Below are 24,716 nucleotides of genomic sequence, written 5' to 3'. Positions count from 1 at the left end.
CGGGATATACCAGGCTCGCTTTCCCAAGCGCGGTAGAGCGTCGTGAGCCAGAGCCACCGTTCCGCAAGAGGCAGCCCAGGAAGCCCCGTTTTGGTACTAAACCGGCCTCTAGCAGCCAAGTGCGCCCGGTGGGCAAGAAGGATCAACATTCCTGATGCTCGTGCCAGGGGGAAGAGAGCGCGAGACGTGTTCGTCAGACCCGCGGCGAAGAGGGCGTGTTCCCGCCTAGAGTTCGTCAACAATGTAAATAAATTTCAAAAATATGCATTACATGCCTCAGCAAAAGAGCTTTCTTCCTCCCTCTACTATTACCCGCTACATAAGCGAAGCCTCTCCCCCGAGAGACGCTTCTCAAAGCAGAAGCTCGGGGAATCCCGAGGAGGTGACCATGTATGTTCCCGTGCAAGATGCCGCGGAACGAGTCACCTGCCGTTCATATTGTGGTCAATGCTTCCCCGGTGGCTGGCGCGCAGCCCCCGCCGCAGCATGCATTAATAACCTCTGTATTGAGTCATCTGAGCGCGTGGGCGACGCTCCCCGCGGCATCTTATTGGGTGATCAACACGATAAAACGCGGCTATACGCTCCAGTTCGCTCGCAGACCGCCCCGCTTCGGCGGTGTGATTATGACAGAAGTATCAGAACAGAGCGCCCCGCTGCTACGAGCAGAGATATCCTCTATCCTGGCCAAACAAGCAGTAGAGATAGTGCCCGAGGTTCTACAGCCGTTATTTTCTAGTTCCGAAAAAGGAAAAGAGGTATGCGCCCCATCTTAGACCTGAGATTACTGAACAAAGCGCTCGCGAAACGCACGTTCAAGATGATAACTGTGAAGCAGATCCTCGCGCACATTCAACCCGACGATTACTTCATTGCAGTGGATCTAAAGGATGCATACTTCCACATCCAGATAGCCCCACATCACATGCGCTTCCTGTGTTGTGCATTCGAGGGTGTGGCGTACCAGTTCAAAGTGTTGCCGTTTAGGCTCGCTTTGGCTCCCCGCGTATTTACAATGTGCATGAATACAGCGCTCGCTCCCCTGAAGCTCAGTGGAATGCACATACTGAACTGGTTAGTCATCGCACGGTCGAGAAGCACTCTCGAGGAACACAAACACGGACTCTTTGCCCATCTGACAGGTTTGGGGCTGTCTGTGAACATTCAGAAGACCACACTGCAGCCGCACCAATATATCACATTCCTGGGTATGATACTGGACTCTCGCACTATGATCGCGAAGCTGTCAGAGCCGAGAATTCAGTCGATTCACAATACACTAACCCTCTTTGTTCAAGACAGAGCTATCCCCTTAAGAACGTTTCAGAGGTTGCTCGGTCTGATGGCGGCCGCAGCCTCCGTCTGCAGACTGGGCTTGTTGCACATGAGACCGCTTCAACACTGGTTACAGAGCCGAGTGAAGCCGCGGGCGTGGAGAGCGGGAACGGAACGCCTTATCATAACGCGTTCATGTCTCGAGACTCTGGCGCCTTGGTTTGGCACAACCATATTCGAGCAGGGTGCTGCTATGGGCAGAGTGGTCAGACGTGTAGTGGTCACTACGGATGCTTCACTATCAGGCTGGGGAGCCCTATGCGATGGCAGACCAGCATTCGGTACGTGGACAGGGGACCAGACGCGCTGGCATATAAACTGCTTGGAGATGGAAACAGTTGATCTAGCGCTGCAGAGTTTCCTTCCGTTTGTGAAACACCATCATGTTCTCATCAGAACGGACAACACGGCGGTGGTGGCGTACATCAATCGGCAGGGAGGTTTGCGTTCGCAATCCCTGCAGGGATTAGCGAGACAGCTGCTGTTATGGACAGACAGGGTACTTCTGTCGATTCGAGCAGTGCACGTACAGGGCAGTTTGAATTGCAGCGCGGACATGCTGTCCAGGGACGGCATTGTACACAGAGAATGGAGGCTCCATCCGCAAACGATAAATATGATCTGGAATCTGTTTGGCAAAGCGGAGATCGACCTTTTTGGGTCGCAAGAGAACGCCCACTGCCCTCTGTACTTCTCGCTGAAAGCATCCCCCCTGGGGGAGACGCGCTGTCGAGCCGCTGGCCCAAGGAACGGAAGTATGGTTTTCCCCCAGTTAAGTTAATGCGGCTGGTGCTGCAAAAGATCAGGGAGGAGAGATGTGCGTTGACCCAAATGGCCCAACCAGCCTTGGTTCCCGGAACTGGTGAACATGTCGCGGCTTTCCCCGTGGCGGATCCCGCCGAGAAGGGACCTCTTAGGGTCAGACTTTTACCCAAACGCGGCTATTCGCCTAAAGTACTCTCAACGCCGTTCAGAGCTCAGATATTTACAATTCAAGCATTTTGCCCCGAGGAGGACAGTAATTCAGTGTCTCATAAGTGCGATTTGTGCCCCGTGCGTGCCCTGTGTGCATATGTGAACAGAACTGGCCAGTTTCGAACTTCAGAGCAGCTTTTCGTCTGCTACGAGGGTGCCAAGAAGGGCAGCGCGCTGTCGAAGCAGAGGCTATCACACTAGATAGTGGAGGCTGTGCGACTAGCTTATGCTTCCCGGGGAACCGCCTGCCCAATCGGGGTGCACGCCCACTCCACAAGGAGTTTGGCGTCGTCATTGGGTTGGGCGAAAGGCATGTCTTTTCAGGACACTTTCTTCGCAGCGGGCTGGTCGTCTCGCAACACGTTTGCGAGATTCTATAATTTGGAAATTCCCTCGTTCGCGTCACATGTGCTGTCAGTGCAGGAGGAGGGAGTTGAGCAGTCATTGGACTAGGCTATGGGCACGCCTTGCCTGGCGCGTGCCCTAGCCATGGTTTCGACCAGGTCATATAGACAGCGTGAGTTTTTTTAGTAATAGCTGCAGTTGAGGTATTCATTCAATATCTAATCACCAACATATTGCTGCATTTTCCCCATATCACACCAGTGTTGCTTATCTGGGTGCACTAGATTACGATGATGTAAGAGCTGATTTGGCTCTGTGCCAAGAGGTGTTTCAACCAGGTCCGGTACCCGACCTAGAGCTAATGCGCTGTAAGAACTAGTGCTTATGCTCTTCTGTGGCTCAATGCGAGCTGGGCCGGACAGTATTTCCCACACAGCGAGGGTTTTATTGTTCCCCATACATAATGTCGAGAGACCGACTCGATAAGGGAACGTCTCCGGTTACTCACGTAACCTTTGTTCCCTGAGAGGAGGGAACGAGACATTACGTAACCTAACGTGTGGAAAACCTTCCAGCCTCATAACTCTTGTTCAGTCGAAGATTCTGAGGTTTTTGGCACCCGCCATCACCTATATTGATATATGTGATCAGTGTGTCAAGAGCACTCATACACATATTAATATAACAGACTCAAGCCTGCTTACTGTACGACTTCTGTATGCCACCGCAATCGTATTTACCTTGATTGCAGTCTTAATCCTTAAAAACTTTACTAGCAAGACTGCTTATCCAGTCGAGAAACCGTAGTTTGTGTCTCATCTGGCCATACAGCGGTGGGATGTGTTGACAATCTGTTCAGTCTGTACTTCAGCGCGTGTGAGGACTCACGTTCTTCAGAGACAATCACAGAATATGACAGAGCTCTGCAATCTCTGATGTAATCAGCCTAGTTTCCATTATATTAGCGCTGTTTTGGATGGATTGTTTGAATGCATTCGCTTCCTGGATCATTGGACTGAAAACTTTTACTTAACTGAAGCAGGATTTATACTTTCGCCTGGTTCCATTCCGTGTACCTCCGCTGACTGCAAGCACCTTCCCAAATGCATGAGGCTTTCATACTTGTCACGTTCGCCATTTTACTATTATTTGAAGTGACACGGGGCGACAAGGAGTAATTGTCCTCTAAAACCGCCGGGAATCACAGGTGAGAAGAAATTTGCCAGTAAAAGTCATGTGACAATTTCATGAATTAATAATTTTCAATTTTCAATTAATAATGTTCAAACTTAAAAGAATCTTAAACTATTGGCTTTATTTCTCAGTAAACACAAGACAACTTTAAGCAAATATTGTATAATCAGTATCTAATGAATTCTAATTCTGTTTTATACAATAAAAATAAAACGTGCTTCAAATAAAAAGGCTTGGATAAACTATGAAAAAAAAAAACACCAACAACAAAAACGATGCATTGTTTTCCATCAAGAAGCCACCTGATGGAGTTTGAACTTGTTACGTTCGGGAACCCAGGGAAACACAGGAGACGAGAGATCCAAACGAAGTGTGAGTTTAATGGGTAATCCAAATTCAGAATCCAACAAGCAGAGGGTCAAAACCAAAAATCAATCCAAACAAACAAACAAACAGGGATAGGAACAGGAACAGGAATATAGAACTTGAAACTCGGAAGGCGAGGAAACTGGGTGACGGAAAGAAAGGACTCCATGAAAACAAACAGAAACAGACCAGTCAATATAGGCAGGGTAATGACTATGAAGTGAAGACACCTGAGTGCAATTAACAGGAGTGCAATTACTGTGATAAAGGGACAAGGCCATGAAGATCATTGGTGACTTGCCTTTGCACATGAAGATCAATGGTGACTTGACCTTGTCCATGAAGAACACCGGTGACTTGACTTTGTCCTTGAAGATCACCGGTGACTTGACTCCTGAGGTCTAACTGTGGTAGTGCTTAGCTCATGAGTGTCAACGGTGACTTGACCTGAATCATGAGTGTCAATGGTGACTTGACCTGACTCATGAGTGTCAACGGTGACTTGACCTGACTCTAGTGATGGCAAAATCGAGGCCTCGTGAACCAATGAAACAGTTGAACCAAATGTGCCATATTGTTTTGAGGCTTCGAATCAATCCGACACCCGTCTCAACGGTGACACCTAGTGGTCACTTGCAGGTGTTGATCTGAAACAACCTTGACAAGCCATTAAAAAAATGTGTTGTTTTTTTATTATTATAATGTTCTAATATGTGAAGCTTGTAACCTATAGGCTCCTCACTGTGCATAATGTTATTTTGGTCATGAAAAATGAATATTTATAAAAGAAATCAAGCCACAATGTCTCACTTTTTTAGAGATTTTTATTCAAAAATATTAATTTATCTGCTGTGGAAGGACTTAGCCTACTTCTTTTTTTACAGATAATTTTTCCAGCCTTTGAAAAAATCCTCTCACAAAGGACACTTGTTGCTGGCATACAAAGATATTTTTGCAAGGACATACAAATGAGGAAAGATTACTGCTCTCTCTTTCCAGTAAGTTAGTGGATCATGAGTTCTGGGCAAATACGCATCGTTGATGTATTTTTTCACTTCCACTGTGGCATCAGCTGTAGCATTGTGTATCATCTTGGTTTGATGGATGCGAGTATCAAAAAGTTCCCATAAACTGTCCTGTGTTTCTACTGGTGTTGATGTTGATGGTGATGGTGATGGTGATGATGATGATGATGATGATGATGATGGGTGTGATGTTGACATTTCTGTGTCTGAATAAAAATGAAAACAGCAATTAGTAACAAATCCTAAACTGACGGCATATATGAAGGATATATTATATTACATGATTCAGATTACATAACATAACACAGACTGAAACTGCTCACCAGGATTTGTGTTTGAACGCATCAGTGAAGCACACTCCAGTGTGATATGCTTTTCAGCTTCCTGGGCTTTGGCAGCATTTCCAAATGCCACATTTTTTAACCTTGAGTCCAGCAGTGTAGACAGTGCCAAGGCTCTAAAACTCTCATAACCTCCACATCTGGAGTGCAGACCTTCTTGCAGATGTGAGCCTATGAGCCAAAACAGGAGAAACACATATTTATAATAATGACAATAATATGACAGTTATGGCCAATCACATGGGTAGTATGGTCATTGTGGCCTACCTAATTGAACAGTTGATTCCTGCGTTGCATTTCCTTTTTTCTGTGCAAGCTTGTGCTGCAACATCCTGTACAGTGGTATAAGCTTTGAAGCAGACACTCTCTTTTCCTCTGACATCTCTGTTGTTGCGAGTTTGAATGGTTGCAGTATTGACAATGATTGTTCAATAATGTCATAATCAATACTTGTCAGGGGAGCAGTATCATTGTTTAAGTTGGAAAGTGGAGCAGCCACTGGTTCACGTTGGTCATACAAGCGCTGTAGCATGTCAAATGTGCTGTTCCATCTCGTGTCAACCTCCTGTATCAGTTTCAGAGTTGGTCTTCCCATCAAGCTCTGCATCTCCACAAGCTTGTCCTTTGCTTTGCAGCTGGATCTGAACAACCCCACTATCTTTCTGGCCTTCTGGCGTATTTCATTGATGACTGGGGTTTGATCTAGTGCCTTTTTCACAATCAAATTTAAAGTATGAGCAAAACATGGGACATGGCGAAGGTGGAGTAGCTGGGCACTTAGGATCATGTTAGATGCATTGTCAGTCACCATGCACTGAACTTTGGAGGTTATTCCCCACTCAGCCATTAGCAAGGCTTTAGCCTCCATGAGATGCTGGGCTGTGTGGGTTTGGTAAAACCTCCTTACACCCAGTACAACAGTTGCCATTTTTGCCTCTGGTGTTATGTAATGGCAAGTCACACCAAGATATCCATCCATATTAATGGAGGACCACATGTCAGCTGTAAGGCTAACAAATTCTGCCTTTTGTAGGTCCTCCATTGTCTTCTCCTTGGCTTTGTTGTACTTTTCACTGACCATTATTTTAAGCACCTTCCGGGATGGGAGGACATAGCTTGGATCAAGCTTGTTCACAAATGCCCTGAATCCCTCATCGTCCACGATGGTGAAGGGCTGCAGATCCTTCACCACCATGTTTATAAGAGCCTCATCCAATTCCCTCTGTCTGACTTTTAAAAGAGAAGACAAAACATACTTTCAGACAAATACATTGGAAAAATACAGCTTCAATTAGTGCACATCTATTAAAAGTATAGCCTACTGGTTCATTATTTGGAAACCTTCCAGTGTTTATAATCAGTGCTTTATATAACTTATAAACTTTATAAACAGTGTCCCAAAAGGTTGTAATTATATTTCAATTATAATTATATCCCAAACAATGCATACCTTGCTTAGATGGCCCAGCAGTGTCAGTAGCAGGCCTAGGTACAGGGGGAATGCCATCCTCTGCACCCTGCAAAATGGCAGGATGAGTGCTCCTCAAATGGCGCATCATGGATGATGTATTGTTGCAGTAGGCTAGCTGCCGATCACAATACACACATCTCACTTTATTTGGGGTTTCTAAATGGAAATGCTCCCACACCACAGATGTACGGCATCTCTTCTGGGGAGCTTCCATTTTATCTATCTATCCAAATCTATCTATCTATATATGAATCGATCTATGTATCTAGATATGTATCTATAATCTATGTATCTATATATGTATCTATCTATAATATATGTATTTATATATGTATCTATAATCTATCTATATATGTATCTATCTATAATATATGTATTTATATATGTATCTGTAATCTATCTATATATGTATCTATCTATTAATCTAGCTGTCTATATATATTTATATCTATGTATCTATTAATGTGTCACTATATGTTTACTCTGTCTGTCTCTAGCCTCTCAGTCAATGTGTTGTGTAAATTTAAATGTAAGTCTAAATTGCCTATAACTAATCAAATCGCACTATGTCACTATATCACCAAAAATCCGCTATCTCAAAGTCAAACTCCTCTCACAAAAACCCACGAGGTCAAAATGCGTTTATTTCACTTTTATACAGATGTGCGATTGTGTGGTCTGTTCCCGACCGTTCCAATCAAACGCTGATTCGGCGGACCACACCTGATTTAACAATTAGTGAAACACTTCGAGGCTTCGTTTGGTCATAGTCACGTGACATGGGTGTTTCGAATCACGCTTCGGATAAGTGTTTCGACACATCTGCGCTTCGGGATCTCTGGAGGGTCAACGGGAACCTGACTCGACTCTGGAGGGTCAACTGTGGCTGTCATCTTGTGCAGAGGCGCTGGACAGGCGGCCATCTTGTGCCATGACTCTGGACCGGTAGCCATCTTGTGCAGTGGCGCTGGTCCGGTGGCCAACTTGTGCTGTGGCGCTGGGCCGGCAGCCAACTTGTGCTGTGGCACTGGGCTGGCGACCACCTTGTGCAGTGGCGCTGGGCTTGCGACCATACTGTGCAGTGGTGCTGGGCTGGCGGTCCTCCTGTTTGTAGACCCCGGTCTAGAATCGGCCATCCCACCGGGAGAGACAGGGGTGGCTGGGGTAGACACAAAATGAACTGCAAAGAAAAATGACGTAGGTCTAATTTATTGGCGTATCAAAGATTATATTTATGTGAAAAGAAACAAGTTTGATGCAAGTAAAAATAAAGAAAAAGCCTTTATTGTCATCATATTGTGCAAAATGTAATACATTTGCAGAACTCTATCGCTGCACACACATACCACCTTGCTATGACACATATGCTTATTAAATAGACAATTAAACCTTACAATTGCCATGTTACCACTGTCGGGCTAGTGCGAGCCAGGCTCAAACCGGGCCGGGCGGGGCTAATAGCCTTGGGCCAGTAGCACCGAGGCCAGAATAGTGCTGCGTTTCCACTGTCGAGCCTGAAGCTCCGCTGCACTTCACTAAAAGCCACCCTTTACACGCCTCTCAGAACAATGTCACGCAACCAATCATTTCACCAACAAAGAGAAGCTATCAGAAAACTAATAAGAAATAAATCACTGGAACTAGCGATATCACAAAACGAACATGATAAAAGTGGCTGTTTGTTTGAATGCTTTGTTAAATATTTAAATTCAAAAGCATCGATGTTTTACTATAGTGATACATTGATCATAATGAATTAATTTATCGGGACTCAAAATTAGTCATACAGAAATACTGTTTATTTGTAGCTACAGTAGCCTGTACGTTACATTTAGAATGAATGATATGTCTATTTTTATAAAAGTTCCCGAACATAAAACATTATTATATTTTTATGATAGGCTACGTGGAGCTAAACTCTCGAGAGGAGACTTATGACAGATAATATAAGTTACTAAATAAATACACGATTGTGATAGAGAATAAGAAGCTGACCTCTGATTTCTCCAGCGGTCACAGTTTACCATGTTTACTATGGTAATGTTAATATTTAGCGTGCATTTAGCGACTTTTGTAGACTCCTGCAACGGGTCGGGTACCCGCATAAAAGTGGCTAAAACGGGTGGATTGTGACATTCCTAAAATTCACGGGCGGGCATGCGGCGGATAATTATCTCCTTGCGGGGCGGGTAGTAGCGCGGATGTAAATTATGTGCAATATTTGTATGTCTAAATTACCATTACACAAACGCAACTGTCAGGCGTGAAGAGAGAGGACTCAAACGCAGAGGATAAGTGAAACAGTTTATTTGGTACAACCGTGAATCCAAAAATAATCCAATGTGTGAAGACACACACACAAACAAAACCCCAAGTGTAACAACTCCAAAGCCGTCCGTACAGTCACCTGCTGACACAGGCTGTGGATACCACCACTGTTGCAATGCCCAACGGGACGTGGAAAAACGAGACAGAGGATCTCGGGCACACGGCCAACGTAAGACTCCTCGTCTAGACGTCCTGAGCAACACAGTGGAAAACAGGTAAGGAAACAGACACACAGTACTGTCACAAAGTCAACACAAAATCTACGGACAACATGGGACAGACACAGCAGGGAATATAAGGGAAAATGGGAACAAGCGACAGGTAAGGGCAATCAGGTCACTTTGACCTGATCATTGCCCAGGTCACGAGCTGCAGAAAATGGCAGGACACAGACATCAGGGAAGCCGATGAAGCACCCTGAACCGTGACATCAACAACGATATGACAATTGACCCATCACGTCACCACCACTGCGACAGTGCGACTTTTGTTGAGCTTCTCGAGGGCTGCGAGTAAGAGAGACTTTTCCACAGCTAAATTTGAAATTCAAGAATGGAGAACGCAGCTTAAACCTTGTCTTGGGGACGATATCCTTTATCTGTGCATTAACCTTAAGGGAAAGTAAATCCATAGTTTGTGAGCGACAGGCTCAGGTTGTATTTTTTTCTTGTTCTTTTTTTTTCATTAATAGGTCTATTTGCGTATAGTTATCAGGTTCCATAGCCTATTTAGGTGCCGATGGTAGACTACTTGAAAGCGCACTTTAGCCTATTTCATTAGCCCATTCATGATGTTGTTGTGATGTTGAGAGAGGTGCGAGATATAAAACACTTTAAATGGAATGTTTTTAGCGTGTGTGATTTATCGCGGGCGCAGGTCGGGTAACGGGCCAAATATTAAAGAGTCTGGATTTAATTTTTATATTATCAGGGGTGAGAGGGTCGGATCTGGTGCTGAACTTTGCGGGTACGGGTGGGCACGGGTCTCCAAAAATGGACCCGTGCAGGACTCTGCAGTCTTTAGCATCGTTTATAAATATTTCTGCCTTGTATGATGATTATAATTCACATCGGATCAAGTTATATCAAACACTCGCTACTGACTGAAAGTGAGTTTTGAGCTCAACTTATTTAAAAAAGTGTTTAATTTTTATTTTTAATGCTGGTGTTATAGCTGTTAGCTTTCTGAAATGATCCGCAGTGCTGACGCTCTATATTTTTTTATAAAAGCTCCCGAACATAAAACATTATTATATTTTATGACATAGGCTACGCGGAGCTAAACTCTCAAGATGAGACTTATGACAGATAATATAAGTTACTTAATAAATACACGATTGTGATAGAGAATAAGATGATGACGTCTGATTTCTCCAAGCAGTCATATTTACCATGTTTACTATGGTAACGTTGATGGCTAGCGTGCATAGTCTTTTCCATCGCTTATAAATATTTCTGCCTTGAGTGATTATAATCCACATCGGATCAAGTTATTTCAAACATTCGCTGATGACTGAAAGTGAGTTTTGAGCTCAAGTTATTTTAAAAAGTCTTTAATGCTGGTGTTATAGCATAACATTTTGTTATGATATATGGCACTGAAACTCCGCCATAGATACAGACGGTTGGTCTGGGAACGCCCCCGGAAACGCCCCGTCACGTGATGTGAGCCCGTGGGGGAAAACATTGCCTTGGCGCCAATTGAAATACACGGGAAAATCACGCCGAAGAGTTGCTGTGTCGTTTTCTGTACCTCCAATAAACTAACAAATTATGAATTGAAGTTCTACATCCTTCCTAATAAACATACAAAACCGGACAGGATGACAAAATGGCTAAGCAATAAGTTGTGAGGATGATCAAGGGAAGTTGTGGAATCCCAAGACTAAGCAGGTGTATGTGTGCAGTCGGCATTTCATCACAGGCAGGCTATATTAACATCGTGTTCATTATTAACGTTATCAAAACTGTGTAAGGTTGTTTCAGAAAGTGGCATGCATATATAATTAGACTTATCATTCTACCTGAAGCAAAACTATGTAACGTTAGCCTAGTGTCGAACATAAACCCACTTAGAAAAGCGTGTGGACACGTAACAACTTAGTTTTGTGTCAGCATTTTTACACTTTCATTCATAAATTCACCCTGTCTGTGTTTGCGAAACGATTGAATCGCGGAATCCAGTCAAAAATAGAACTTGCTGTATAAAGCAGAACGTCACGGAATTGGGGCTCTAAAATTCTACATTAGCTCTAAAATGAATCAAATATCGATATGGACTAGTGTATATGAATATTAAAGTTAAAACAGACTACAATTGTTCTACGTGTCTCTGGGAATGAGCGCTCAATATGTGCATTTTTGTCATTCAAATACACACGATGTTCGCAGTGTTTTCCCCCACGCCGACTCTGCCCTCGCCACGCCCCCAGCTATGACTAGATGCCGACTGTATCTATTGTTCATAACCCCTCCTCCAGCCCCGGCTGGCCCGCTTTGGCCCAAGGTTTTCGTCGGGCCAAAAAACCCTGGCAGTTGGCCCCGAGGAAGCCCCGACGAGGCACGATCAAGCCCCGGGAGTGACAGTGGAAATGCGACTGGCCCTTGCACTTACTAGCATGCCCGCTTTTAGCCCGACAGTGGAAACATGGCTAATGACATCCCAATGAACAAAACATCTTAATTATACAGTTGGTGTAGGAATTGTTATTGACCACCCGATAGTGGGGTAGAGCACTGTGTCAAAAGTTTTGAAGCATCAGTTTGTGGTAAAAGCCTCATTCGACACATCCCTATCTGTAATGCTAGAGCAGAGGAGGCATGAACAAGAGCCAACAAGGAACAACAAAACAGCTACAGTTGAATAACAACTGACAAATAGACAAGGGAAACACATGAATGTTATATACACGGGTAATTGGCTGACAAGAAACATCTGATAACAATGAAGGGCAAACTAATAGAAAAACTACAAACTGACTACAAAAAACACATCAGACAGGAAGTAACTTAAAAGTCCTTACACAGGATGAGACGGGATAGGTTTTACAGTATATGGACATGAATCATAACAGTAAGTAAACAACAGAATGACAGTGACAGATATTTGTTTATTCATTACAGGCACTTTGCAGTATCTGTTTTTCACTTGTTCCATTTTTGCACATTTGTTTACATTGGTTTTGTTTTCACTGGTCTTTGAATTAATGTTCATGCATAATTACTGCATGTGGGTGGTTGAGTTTCATTTAAAATAAAGAAAAATTAACTTTTTAATTAGTTTAAAAGAAACTGGGCCCTTCTTTGGGTATTTGGTGACATTTATAAAGCAAATCCTATTTTCAGGTGACTGCATTTTGTCAAGAAAATGAGCACGATTATGAAGCTCAAAACATGTTAAATAAAAGATGTGGCAAAGCAACATGGACTGTAATTTTTGAGGATTCTGTGGATAAAGATGCACTTCGTTCTCTGAAACCACTGCAGTCCCCTCCACCGCCACCATCTTTCAAAGTTGTGCAGAGGACACAGCGGGTCATTTGTCTCATCCTTGATGTGTCAGGAAGCATGGCAGTATGTAATAACAGACAGTAACTTCATCTGAAAACAAAGAAGCTACCATGTCAACCTTTTCATGTTACCAATGCTTTGAAATGAGTTTGATAAATAATTTAGAAACTGTAAGAAACAAATGTATGCTGCTGTTGTTGTTTTTTTTTTCACCCATTTTCTAGGGCGCTAGAATTCTTCAGCAGCGACAGGCTGCCACACATTTCCTGCGGTACATCATTGAGGATCAAGCCAGTGTTGGAATTGTAACCTTTAGTTCTCTTACGAGAGCTCTCTCGTACTGCGTCTTAGCTAAGACGCTACGGGAAAAGTCTCTTTTCACGAAATACTGAAGCAAAAAATTATCCTTAATTTTGTATTTTTGTAAAACGCATTTGCAGCAGTACACAGCCATAGGCGAGACGGCTCGCTCGCTCACTGGCTTGTTCTGCGGCAACTGCACAGCCTATCGAGCGCAGGCTGATGCAACATCAGACCAATAAGGGCGCTTCGCGCCCTTCTTGCCACTTCCCGCCGAAACGGGTGTGGCCCAACCTATAAAAGGAGCTCGAAAAGGCTGACTCACCTGATTTTTCATCTCTTCAGCGAAGCTCACGCATCGCTGGATCACGAGGAAGCAAGCGCCGTCTGGAAGAGCACATCAGCAGGACGAGCCATCCTGAAGCCGCTGGCACCGCCGCCTTCCACTGCCGTTCCTGCTGCGCTATCCGGCGCCCATATCCTTTATAATCCTTGTTCTGTCATAATCTGTGTGTGTGTTCGCCCTGCGACGCACGTTCACAAAAGAGCTGCGTCTTTTTAAAGATGCCTTCATGCGGCTCGTGCAGAACCCCGCTCAGCGAAGGAGATCGTCATGTCATCTGCGTCTCCTGTCTGGGTGAAGACCATGCAGCGCTCGCGCTCGCTGATGGAGGATGTCCTCATTGCGAGCTGATGCCTATGGTGACTCTGAGGACTCGCCTGGCATACTTCTCGAAGCCTGCATCATCCGCTGCGCCGCAGCGCCGTAAGAAGCGCCGCTCGCAGCGCCTACCAGAACCGCCTCCAGCTCGGCCGAGCTCGCCGGTTCCCTCCGCTTCGCCGGTCTCCCCTGCATCGCTTCCCGATGCTCAGTGTCCGCTGCTTGCCGACGCGTCATCGGAGGAAGTGGATCTCAGGCCCGCGTCGGAGGAAGAAGACACGTGCTCTCTGCTGGCTTCGGGCAGTGAGGGTTGGACGAGCTCCGTGGATCTCGCGCCAGCTGCTCAGAGGCCCAGCAGACGGGGGGATATCGATAAGAAGCTGATGCGTGTACTCTCGTTGGCCGCGGCGAGCCTCGGCCTCGAGTGGTCTGCACCAGCGCCCCCTTCACGTTCCCGGCTGGATGGTAGCTATCTTCCGGATGAGCGCTCTTCCTCAAGCTCAAAACACGCCCCTTTTCTTCCTGAGCTTCACGAAGAAGTGGCGAAGGCTTGGGACGCTCCATTCTCGGCGAGAATCCGCTCATCTGTTTCGCCAGCATTCTCCACACTGGACGGTGCTAAGAACAGAGGCTACCTGTCACTTCCGCCGGTGGAACAGGCTATAGCAGCGCACCTTTGCCCGCCCTCTGCTGGACGGCGGACTAAGGCGGCGTTGCCATCCAAAGCCTGCCGCATGACGTCATCGCTGCTCACACGGATATTCTCTGCTGCTGGGCAGGCTGCGTCTGCGTTACACACCATGGCGACGCTACAGATTTTCCAGGGCGATCTTCTCCGCAAGCTGGATGAGATGGGACCTGAAGCGATCTGTCTCGCGGATCTGAGGAGTGCTTCGGATCTCTCCCTCCGCGCTGCTAAGTCCGCTGCACAGGCCATAGGACGGGTTATGGCTTCCGCTACGGTGGCTGAGAGGCATTTGTGGCTGACGCTTTCTGACATCAAGGAGTCTGAGCGCGCTGCGTTTCTTGACGCTCCGCTAACTCCTACCGGCCTCTTTGGATCTTCCGTCAACGAGTTTGTGGAGAGATTCGCCGAGGACCAGAAAGCTTCACAGGCGTTCAAGCACTTCTTGCCGAAGCGCTCCAGTTCTGCAGCTAGCCGCTCTAGACCGGCCCCACAGAGCTCTCAGTCACGCCCACCGCCTCCTGCTGCGCCATCACGACAGCGTCAGCAACGCAGCTCGGGACCCCGTTCTCGCTCTTCGAGCCGTCGCCCCGCGCCGCGGGAGCCGCGGCAGAGGATTGCGGTGAAGCCAGAAGCCCCGAAAGCATCCTAGCACTGCTGGGAAAGCGCCGGTGTTCGAGTTCCGCTGCGGCCGAGCTCTCACCCAAGCGCGCCGCTGTTGCAGTTCCAAGAGTTGCGACTGCCTCAGTGTTTTCTGCAATGAGCAAGCCTGCACGAGTGCCCGCTTGCCTGCACACAAAAGCCGTTATCACGGCTACCCAGATGTTTCACAAAAACAGCGTTTTTTCTGGTGTCCCGGCCACGGCCGATGGTGCTATAAATGTTGTGACGATGCCCACTCCTCAGTGCCCATCTCCACATGTAAGCACAGCCCTACACACAGGGCCTGCGCTCATAATGTCGACTCAAGTCGGTCGCGCACACTACATAGTAAACGTGCCCACCCCTCAGTGCCCACAATTACTATGTCACACGCGTCATGCGGTTTCTGTAAAAACGAAACCCGTGCACGCTCGTCCGGCCACGGCCGATGGTGCTTTAAATGCAGTGACGATGCCCACTACCCAGTGCCCATCCCCACATGTAAGCACAGCCCTGCACACAGGGCGGGCGCACATAAGATCGACACAGATCGGTCGAGCGCGCCGCATAGTAAACGTGCCCACTTCCCAGTGCCCACATACACTATGTCACTTACGGCGCGGGGCTTCTGTAAAAACGAGGCCCGTGCACGTACATTCTGCACAGGCAGACGGCGAGTTGGAAGTGGTAAAAGTGCACACATGCAACCCACGGTTACTCGCAGATATATTGAGTCCCACGGGACCCGCTCAGCCTCCCTCCAGTCGGTTAAGCGCCGGAACGGGGTCGAGGATGAGCGATCTGCCCGCTGTGATCAGCGCGCTCCCCGCCTCAGATGCGCAGCACACTCGAGCGCCGCCGTTGCCCAGTCAACGGAGCGCGTGTCACATCCAGCCCTTAGCCATTCATGCGAATGCATGGTCAGCGCTTCCAGGGGTTTCGGATTGGGTGCTAGGCATTATAAAGAGAGGCTACTCGCTACAGTTTTCTCGACGCCCACCGCGCTTCTCAGCGCGCGTCGAAACTACGGTCAAAACAGAAGTAGCACACATACTTCGGGCCGAAATATCGAAACTGTTGAGCAAAGGGGCTGTAGAGCCTGTGTCTCAAGCTCAAAGCGAGGGGGGGCTGTACAGCAGATACTTTCTGGTGCCCAAGAGAGACGGGGGTCTCAGGCCCATACTGGATCTAAGGCAGCTGAACAAGGCATTGATGAAGCGCAGTTTCAAAATGCTCACGACCAGGAAGCTCCTCGCGCAGATTCGCGGAGGGGACTGGTTTATGTCAATAGATCTGAAGGACGCGTATTTTCAAATACAGATAGCGTCAAACCACAGGCGGTTTTTGAGATTCGCCTTCGAGGGCCAGGCATACCAGTTTGCAGTCCTGCCATTCGGCTTGTCCGTAGCTCCTCGTACGTTTACGAGGTGCATGGATGCAGCGCTCGCTCCTCTCAGACTCAGAGGCATACGAGTGCTGAATTATTTGGACGACTGGCTAGTTCTGGCCCAATCACGAGCGGAGCTCGTGAACCACAGGGCTGTTTTACTCGATCACCTCGAGAAGCTCGGCCTCAGTGTCAATTGGGCGAAGAGTTCGCTGAACCCCAGTCAGACGATCCTGTTTCTGGGTATAGTTCTGGACTCGTGTTCCATGACGGCGCGACTGTCACCACAGCGCACGATGGGCATTCAGCGCGCAGCGAGTTCTTTCCGCTGCGGCGCGACTGTGTCGCTCAAACACTGTCAAAGGATGCTGGGTCTCATGGCCTCAGCATCTCCGGTTCTGCGGCTGGGCCTGCTCCGCATGCGCCCCCTGCAGTTCTGGCTGAAGGCTCGGGTGCCGCGCAGAGCGTGGGCGTCTGGCCGGCTGCATTTCAAGGTCGATCAGAGCTGCGTTGCGGCTCTAGCACCTTGGACAGCGAACGGCTGGTACCGATCAGGTGTAAGCCTGGGGACTTCCCCGAGTGTGAAAATGGTGTCGACGGACGCCTCCACTTCGGGATGGGGAGCGCTGCTCGAAGGCAGACCGTCCTTTGGCCTATGGTCAGAACGGGAAAAGCTCCATCATATCAACTGCCTGGAAATGCTGGCAGTGGAGAATGCGCTGACGCGCTTTTGTCCCCATATCAAGGATCACCACGTCGTAGTCCGTTCGGACAACATGTCCGTGGTGTCCTACATAAATCGCCAGGGCGGTCTCGGGTCCCGAAACCTGTACAGGCTGACGGAACGCCTCCTGATTTGGGCTCAGCGCAACGTGTGCTCGCTGAGAGCGGTGCATGTGCCTGGACTGCAGAATCTGGGTCCAGACAGGCTGTCCAGAGGCAATGTCCCTACGGGCGAATGGTCTCTACACCCGCAAACAGTTCGGCTGTTGTGGGAGAGATTTGGCAAGGCGGAGGTGGACCTCTTTGCGTCCCACGAAAACGCTCACTGCCCCGCATTCTTTTCCAAGAACGAAAGCGCGCTGTCACGGAAATGGCCGTGCTGCCCGCTTTATGCGTTCCCTCCCGTCTCCCTCCTTCCGCAGGTGATAGAACGGGTGAGAGAAACGAGATGTTCAATACTGCTTGTGGCACCTCTTTGGAAGAACCAACCATGGTTCCCAGATTTGATGCAATTAGCGGATGTCGCCCCATGGCCGGTACCGTTGAGGAGAGATCTCCTCTCGCAGGCCAGGGGCTCGATTTGGCACCCTCAACCGGAGTTGTGGTCCCTCCATGTATGGGCACTCAACGGTTACCCGCTGATCTCGCAGTGGGAGTGCTAAATACCATCACTCAGGCTAGAGCTCCGTCGACACGACGTCTGTATGCCTCGAAGTGGTCGGTGTTCTCCAGCTGGTGCACAGCTCGAGGTTATTCACCCCTTAGTTGTGAGGTGACGGAGGTCCTCTCCTTCCTACAGGAGCTGTTGGATAAGGGCAGAGCCCCATCCACGCTCAAAGTTTATGTGGCGGCCATCGCGGCGTTTTCTGAAACGGCGTCCGGTCAGTCAATAGGAAGGAACGATTTAGTCATCCGGTTCCTCAGAGGAGCTAGGAGGCTGAATCCTCCCAGGCCTCCGTCAGTCCCTATGTGGGACCTCGCGGCGGTTTTGGAGGCCTTGAAGGGTCCCCCTTTTGAGCCTATCCAATCGGTTAGCCTTCAGCATCTGTCGTTCAAGACAGTATTCTTGTTGGCTCTCGCTTCTGTGAAGCGTGTGGGTGATTTGCACGCGCTCTCGGTGAGCCAGTCGTGCTTGGAGTTTGGGCCCAATGACTCAAGGGTCATACTCAAACCTAGGCACGGTTATGTGCCGAAATCCCTCAACACACCGTTTCGGGCTCAGGTTATTGCCCTGTCCGCCCTGCCGGTGTCAGGGGAGGATGGAGACTCGAGTCTTCTTTGCCCTGTCAGGGTTTTAAGAGCTTATGTGTCTCGCTCTGCTGCCTTTAGGCAGACGGAGCAGCTATTTGTCTCATTCGGTGGACGTTCCAAAGGAATGGCTGTTTCGAGACAGACTCTATCCAGATGGATAGTTGACGCCATAGCGTTAGCTTACGCTTCCAGGGGCCTTCAGTGCCCGTTGGGCGTCAGAGCACACTCCACAAGAGGCGTCGCCTCATCGTGGGCGTGGTCTACTGGGATCTCCTTGCAGGATATATGTATGGCGGCGGGTTGGGCCTCGCCGTCTACATTTATCAGGTTCTATAACCTGGAGGTTCCCGCCTTGCAAGCAAGGCTGCTGTCGGTATAGAAGAATCAGGGCCCTGAGGGGAATTCTGAATTCATGAGCGCTAGACGCTGCCGACTGTTATATGGGCAGTATTGCGTAAGACCCGCATTGCCACATTGGTCAGGCCTTGCCTCGGCTGTGTGATGTCATATTGCCGCATCTACGGATGCTGCTAGATATGGGACGGAGGGTTTTTTCCCCCTTTTTCTGTCCCGGACTCTCTGTGAGTCCCTCAGGTGACTGTGCACTGTATATCCTGGGCGTTGCTTCAGGTTTATCGGTGTGTGATCCCTGCGCGCACGGCGTTTTACATCGGGTTCCCGTAGCGTCTTAGCTAAGACGCAGTACGAGAGAGCTCTCGTAAGAGAACGTACTCGGTTACTAAACGTAACCTCGGTTCTCTCTAGAAGAGCGAACGAGTACTGCGTTCTCTGCCGTGCGTACGATTCACTCTGGTTCGCTTCGGCGATGAAATAAATCAGGTGAGTCAGCCTTTTCGAGCTCCTTTTATAGGTTGGGCCACACCCGTTTCGGCGGGAAGTGGCAAGAAGGGCGCGAAGCGCCCTTATTGGTCTGATGTTGCATCAGCCTGCGCTCGATAGGCTGTGCAGTTGCCGCAGAACAAGCCAGTGAGCGAGCGAGCCGTCTCGCCTATGGCTGTGTACTGCTGCAAATGCGTTTTACAAAAATACAAAATTAAGGATAATTTTTTGCTTCAGTATTTCGTGAAAAGAGACTTTTCCCGTAGCGTCTTAGCTAAGACGCAGTACTCGTTCGCTCTTCTAGAGAGAACCGAGGTTACGTTTAGTAACCGAGTACGTACTTCTGCTTTTACTCTGCGATCCTTGACTATTATTGACAGTGAAAACACACGAGAGACTCTTATCCAATCGTTACCAAAAGTAGCAAGTGGATCTACAAATATGTGCTTGGGCCTTAGTCAAGGCTTACAGGTGCCATATTAATTACACTAGTATGAATTTGTGTTTGTGCTATATGTAATATGTAGAGTTTGTTCTATGCCAGTGATCCTTTTTTTTCTTCAGGTACTTCAAAACGACAATGGGGATGTATTAGGGGATGAAATAATTTTTCTGACAGATGGTCAGGCAACAGACAACATTGCTGCTTGTGCTCCATCTGCAATACAAAGTGGTACCATTATACACACACTAGCTTTTAGTAATGAAGCAGCTAGTGCACTAATAGAAATGGCGAACAAAACTGGTAAGTGATATCAGCATGAATAACTTACTTTGTCTATCTCAATGTATATCATATAATAAAATCAGCAGTTTATAATTCAATGCAAAAAAAATGTTTACATGGTGAAAACAGGGGGAATATTTTTCATAGCCAGACATGACATGATCTCTAACCAGTTAATGGATGCATTTGCTATGCTTACATTATCAACTGGTGATTACACAAAAGAACCAGTTCAGGTTTGTCGAGGTTTCACTTATTGCACATAATATATTTATTACTATGAGAGTCTCATCAATATTATGTGTATTTATTTCATCAATTTATTTTTCTTATGACTTTAGCTAGAGAGTGTTGGAGCAAGAACATCTGGTTGGTTCAACGGGACAGTATCAGTGGATCAGACTGTTGGGAACAAAACCAGCTTTGTAATAATCTATGAAAAAAGTTTTCCTAGTGTTTACATACACCAAGTGGCTCAATCTACACTCAGACAAATATGAGCCATGATGGTTCGCTCAACATAGTCACTTTAAACATTCCAGGAACTGCAGAGGTATGATAACCTTTATGAACTAATTATTTAATCAGTTTATAAATCATAAACATTTAAATGTATTATCATAACACAATAAAAGGCATCTGGGCCAAGTGTTTTAGATTCAACATTCAACAGACTAATTAGTTTTTTCAGTGATGATTCAGCTGATACATTTTCAGCAAACCCTTACTTGAAATGATTTTACTTTCTTGTGTTTGGTAGCCTGGGAACTGGAAGTACAGTATCCAAACCTCCTCAAATCAGGCTTTCACTATAACAGTAACGAGTCAAGCGGCAGATGATGTGGTTCCTCCTGTTATTGTAAAAACCCACATGAACCAGCAGTTCCATGACGGCTCTAAACCCATGGCAGTGTTTGCTGAGGTTAGTCAGAATTACAGGCCTGTAATAAATGCTGAAGTGTGGGCTACACTGGAGTCGGAAACTGGATCCGTGCATACATTACAACTGCTGGACAATGGAGCAGGTAAATTACACAAAATAAATAAACTAAATAATTAAAATTTTAAGGTACGTTTCCCAAATTTGGCAAATTAATCAGAAATGCATCTTTTACAGGAGCTGATGCTTTCAAAGATGATGGCGTCTATTCCAGATATTTCACAAAGATGGTAAACGGGAGAAGTAGCTTGAAAGTAAGAGTGAAGAACCAAGATGGACAATCCAGATTTGCTGCCGAGTATGTACCTGGATATGTGATAAACGGTAAACAAGATTAATATTGGTTGGTTTGAAAGTAAATTTAAATTAATTGGGATATTGCTCTTATACATAGTTAATTCCTAAATTAATCACTTTTTCAAAGAATCAGTTGAGTGAATGATTCAACATGTGAATTACATTCAATTGTAAGCATCCTACGAAGTGGACTTGACAGACTATTTTAACATTTTAAGTCAGATTCCACAAAACAATTAAATAAGATAAGAGAAATATATAACCAAGCTACATTGATTTTCATATTAGATATAAAAAAATATATATTATGATTTGTATTTTTTGATGACATTACTGGGTGTCCCGAATGAACACGTTTTGTCAAGTAGTCTTCATCATTGAATAAGGAGTAGTAAACACTACATAGGGACTATGTCAGTTGGAATGCAGCTTGTCAAACATAAAGTTCTGTTCCTGAATGATTCTGTTTCGAACAGAACGTTTGTGTAAATGACTCAGTTACTCACTCATGCAGACATTCGCATTGATATAACCTTCAAAAAGAGTAATTGTTTTTTTAAATGTACAAACTGGAACTAACTGTTGAATTAATAGCAAAATAATTATCTATAAACCTTTGTGCAGGAAAACATAATATAAAATAAATAACATAAAATAAAATATTCAGGGAGTTCCTCTTATTTCAGGTGTTGTGCAGCTGAACCCTCCAAAGCCTCCAGTTTCTGAGGAACCACTTGAGGTTGGGAACTTCACCAGAACAGCCACCGGAGAGAGTTTTGCGGTGAAACTTTCAGGCACAACTCCACTAAACTTCCCTCCTAACAGAATCACAGATCTGAGTGCTGAAATCCAGGAGGACACTGTGATTCTCAGCTGGACAGCACCTGGAGAGGACCTCGACCAAGGCACAGGTAAAATATACACTTACTATACCAGTATTTAAAAGGTTTTTCATTTGTTTAACATCTTCGCTGACAAAATAATAGTTGCTTTAAAGTAACATCGTAAAATAATAATGTATCTTTAATTGCCTTGCATGGCACATTTCTTTTACTTCAAGCTAAATCCTATGAGATCAGGTGGAGCTTTGACCTTGATATGCTTCGAGGCAGCTTCAGCAATGGTCATGCGGTCAATACAGCAGGCATCTCACCTCAGAAGGCTGGATCAGATGAAAAGTATTCATTCAAACTCAGTTTCCAAATCAAAAATTGCACCACAGTCTTCTTTGCGGTTCTGTCTAAAGACAATCAAAATGTAACATCTGAAACCTCCAACATTGCTCCAGGTTCAATGATCCCCCCTGGTCCAAAACCCCCAGGAGTATCATACCCATGCATTAATTTAATAATTCTTGTAATTTCTCTGTGTGTGGAAACTATGGTCATATGCTTTATTGTTATTTTAACCAGAAGGGTAGTGAAATGCAGGAAACGCTTTGCTGAAAGGAAAGTGGCATTAACAATCGCAAACAAATTTCAAATCAATCCCTATGCCTAATTTTAACATAACTATGTACATCCAACAGCTTTGTAATGTTTCTTAAAACATTCAATTCTATAAAAAAGAATTTATTGGTTTCTGAATATTTTGGCAGCATCACAAACATGCATGTGTATTTTTGCAGCATCTTGCAAAGATTATTAAGTATTTCTGTTTTGTTTTAACAAATATGTGATATTTGTTTATCTTGTAGGATTATATTACATTGTGACCTTATCTAGTACGTAGTGTTGATTCTCATATAGTTCCATTTTCCTTTCTTTTTTTTTGCACATGTCCGGGGACAGTTCCGGTTTTTTGTGTCCTGTCCCAGACTGGAGCTGCCACCGAAATGTCTTCTTTTTACAGCACTTTCAAAACACTCATAAAATACACTGCAGTGAGCCACTACGGTCAACCCATTCACAGTTTGAAAATACATGGTCGAGCCAGCCATGATAAGAGAGAGAGAGAGAGAGAGAGAGAGAGAGAGAGAGAGAGTGCTTTCAGAGTGCTTTTTGGCTATTTACCCAAAAAGATACTAAAATAAGATGTAATGTTTTCAGATTTTTCTTGTGTTTATACTTTATAATTATTGGTGTGTTCGACAGTTGTGCTACTTTGAATAATGGTTTTCTATAAGTCTTTTCAAGTCATTATTTGATGTGTTGACAACAGGATTATTTGTTTAAAAATCAGACAAAATGAAGTGTATACTCTTTCAAAATGGCTCACTTGCTTTTTGTTTTATTGAAATGGAACAACATTAACAACATAAGCCCTGTAGCAAATACCATATTTCTAATAAATTAACTTAGTGGCTAAACTCTCCAAATAAATAGTCACTACCAAAAATCCAGCCATTTTATGTCTAAATAAGCTGTGGTGGTGCTTAGGTCATATATCTCGAGCTACCCATATATCTGGCATCCTTCCATTCCAGTAATCAGCTTCATTTTCAGTTGGTTGGTGCTCAGGAAACCACACAAAAATTATCATAAAGTGCGTGAGAATGTGACACACTTCTATACAATGTCTATACAATGGCCTTACTAATGTGATCTGCATCCAAGATGTTATATACAACCCGAATTCCGGAAAAGTTGGGACGTTTTTTAAATTTTAATAAAATGAAAACTAAAAGACTTTCAAATCACATGAGCCAATATTTTATTCACAATAGAACATAGATAACATAGCAAATGTTTAAACTGAGAAAGTTTACAATTGTATGCACAAAATGAGCTCATTTCAATTTTGATTTCTGCTACAGGTCTCAAAATAGTTGGGACGGGGCATGTTTACCGTGGTGTAGCATCTCCTTTTCTTTTCAAAACAGTTTGAAGATGTCTGGGCATTGAGGCTATGAGTTGCTGGAGTTTTGCTGTTGGAATTTGGTCCCATTCTTGCCTTATATAGATTTCCAGCTGCTGAAGAGTTCGTGGTCGTCTTTGACGTATTTTTCGTTTAATGATGCGCCAAATGTTCTCTATAGGTGAAAGATCTGGACTGCAGGCAGGCCAGGTTAGCACCCGGACTCTTCTACGACGAAGCCATGCTGTTGTTATAGCTGCAGTATGTGGTTTTGCATTGTCCTGCTGAAATAAACAAGGCCTTCCCTGAAATAGACGTTGTTTGGAGGGAAGCATATGTTGCTCTAAAACCTTTATATACCTTTCAGCATTCACAGAGCCTTCCAAAACATGCAAGCTGCCCATACCGTTTGCACTTATGCACCCCCATACCATCAGAGATGCTGGCTTTTGAACTGAACGCTGATAACATGCTGGAAGGTCTCCCTCCTCTTTAGCCCGGAGGACACGGCGTCCGTGATTTCCAACAAGAATGTCAAATTTGGACGCGTCTGACCATAAAACACTATTCCACTTTGA

General features: G+C 45.7%; 1 protein-coding gene and 1 pseudogene across 2 annotated transcripts in view; one reads left to right on the top strand and one right to left on the bottom strand.

Annotated features, from left to right (window-relative positions):
* LOC132122910 (calcium-activated chloride channel regulator 4-like) overlaps nucleotides 1–23,086 on the top strand; it is a 32,959-nt pseudogene extending 9,873 nt beyond the window's left edge.
* LOC132122909 (trafficking protein particle complex subunit 6b-like) overlaps nucleotides 1–24,716 on the bottom strand; it is a 104,364-nt gene that overhangs the window by 38,254 nt on the left and 41,394 nt on the right. The gene's annotated exons all lie outside the window — the stretch shown is intronic.

This window comes from Carassius carassius, chromosome 41 (genome assembly GCF_963082965.1).
Source record: "Carassius carassius chromosome 41, fCarCar2.1, whole genome shotgun sequence".
In the NCBI taxonomy this organism is placed as follows: Eukaryota; Metazoa; Chordata; class Actinopteri; order Cypriniformes; family Cyprinidae; genus Carassius; species Carassius carassius.
This window is presented reverse-complemented; position numbering and strand designations above follow the sequence as displayed.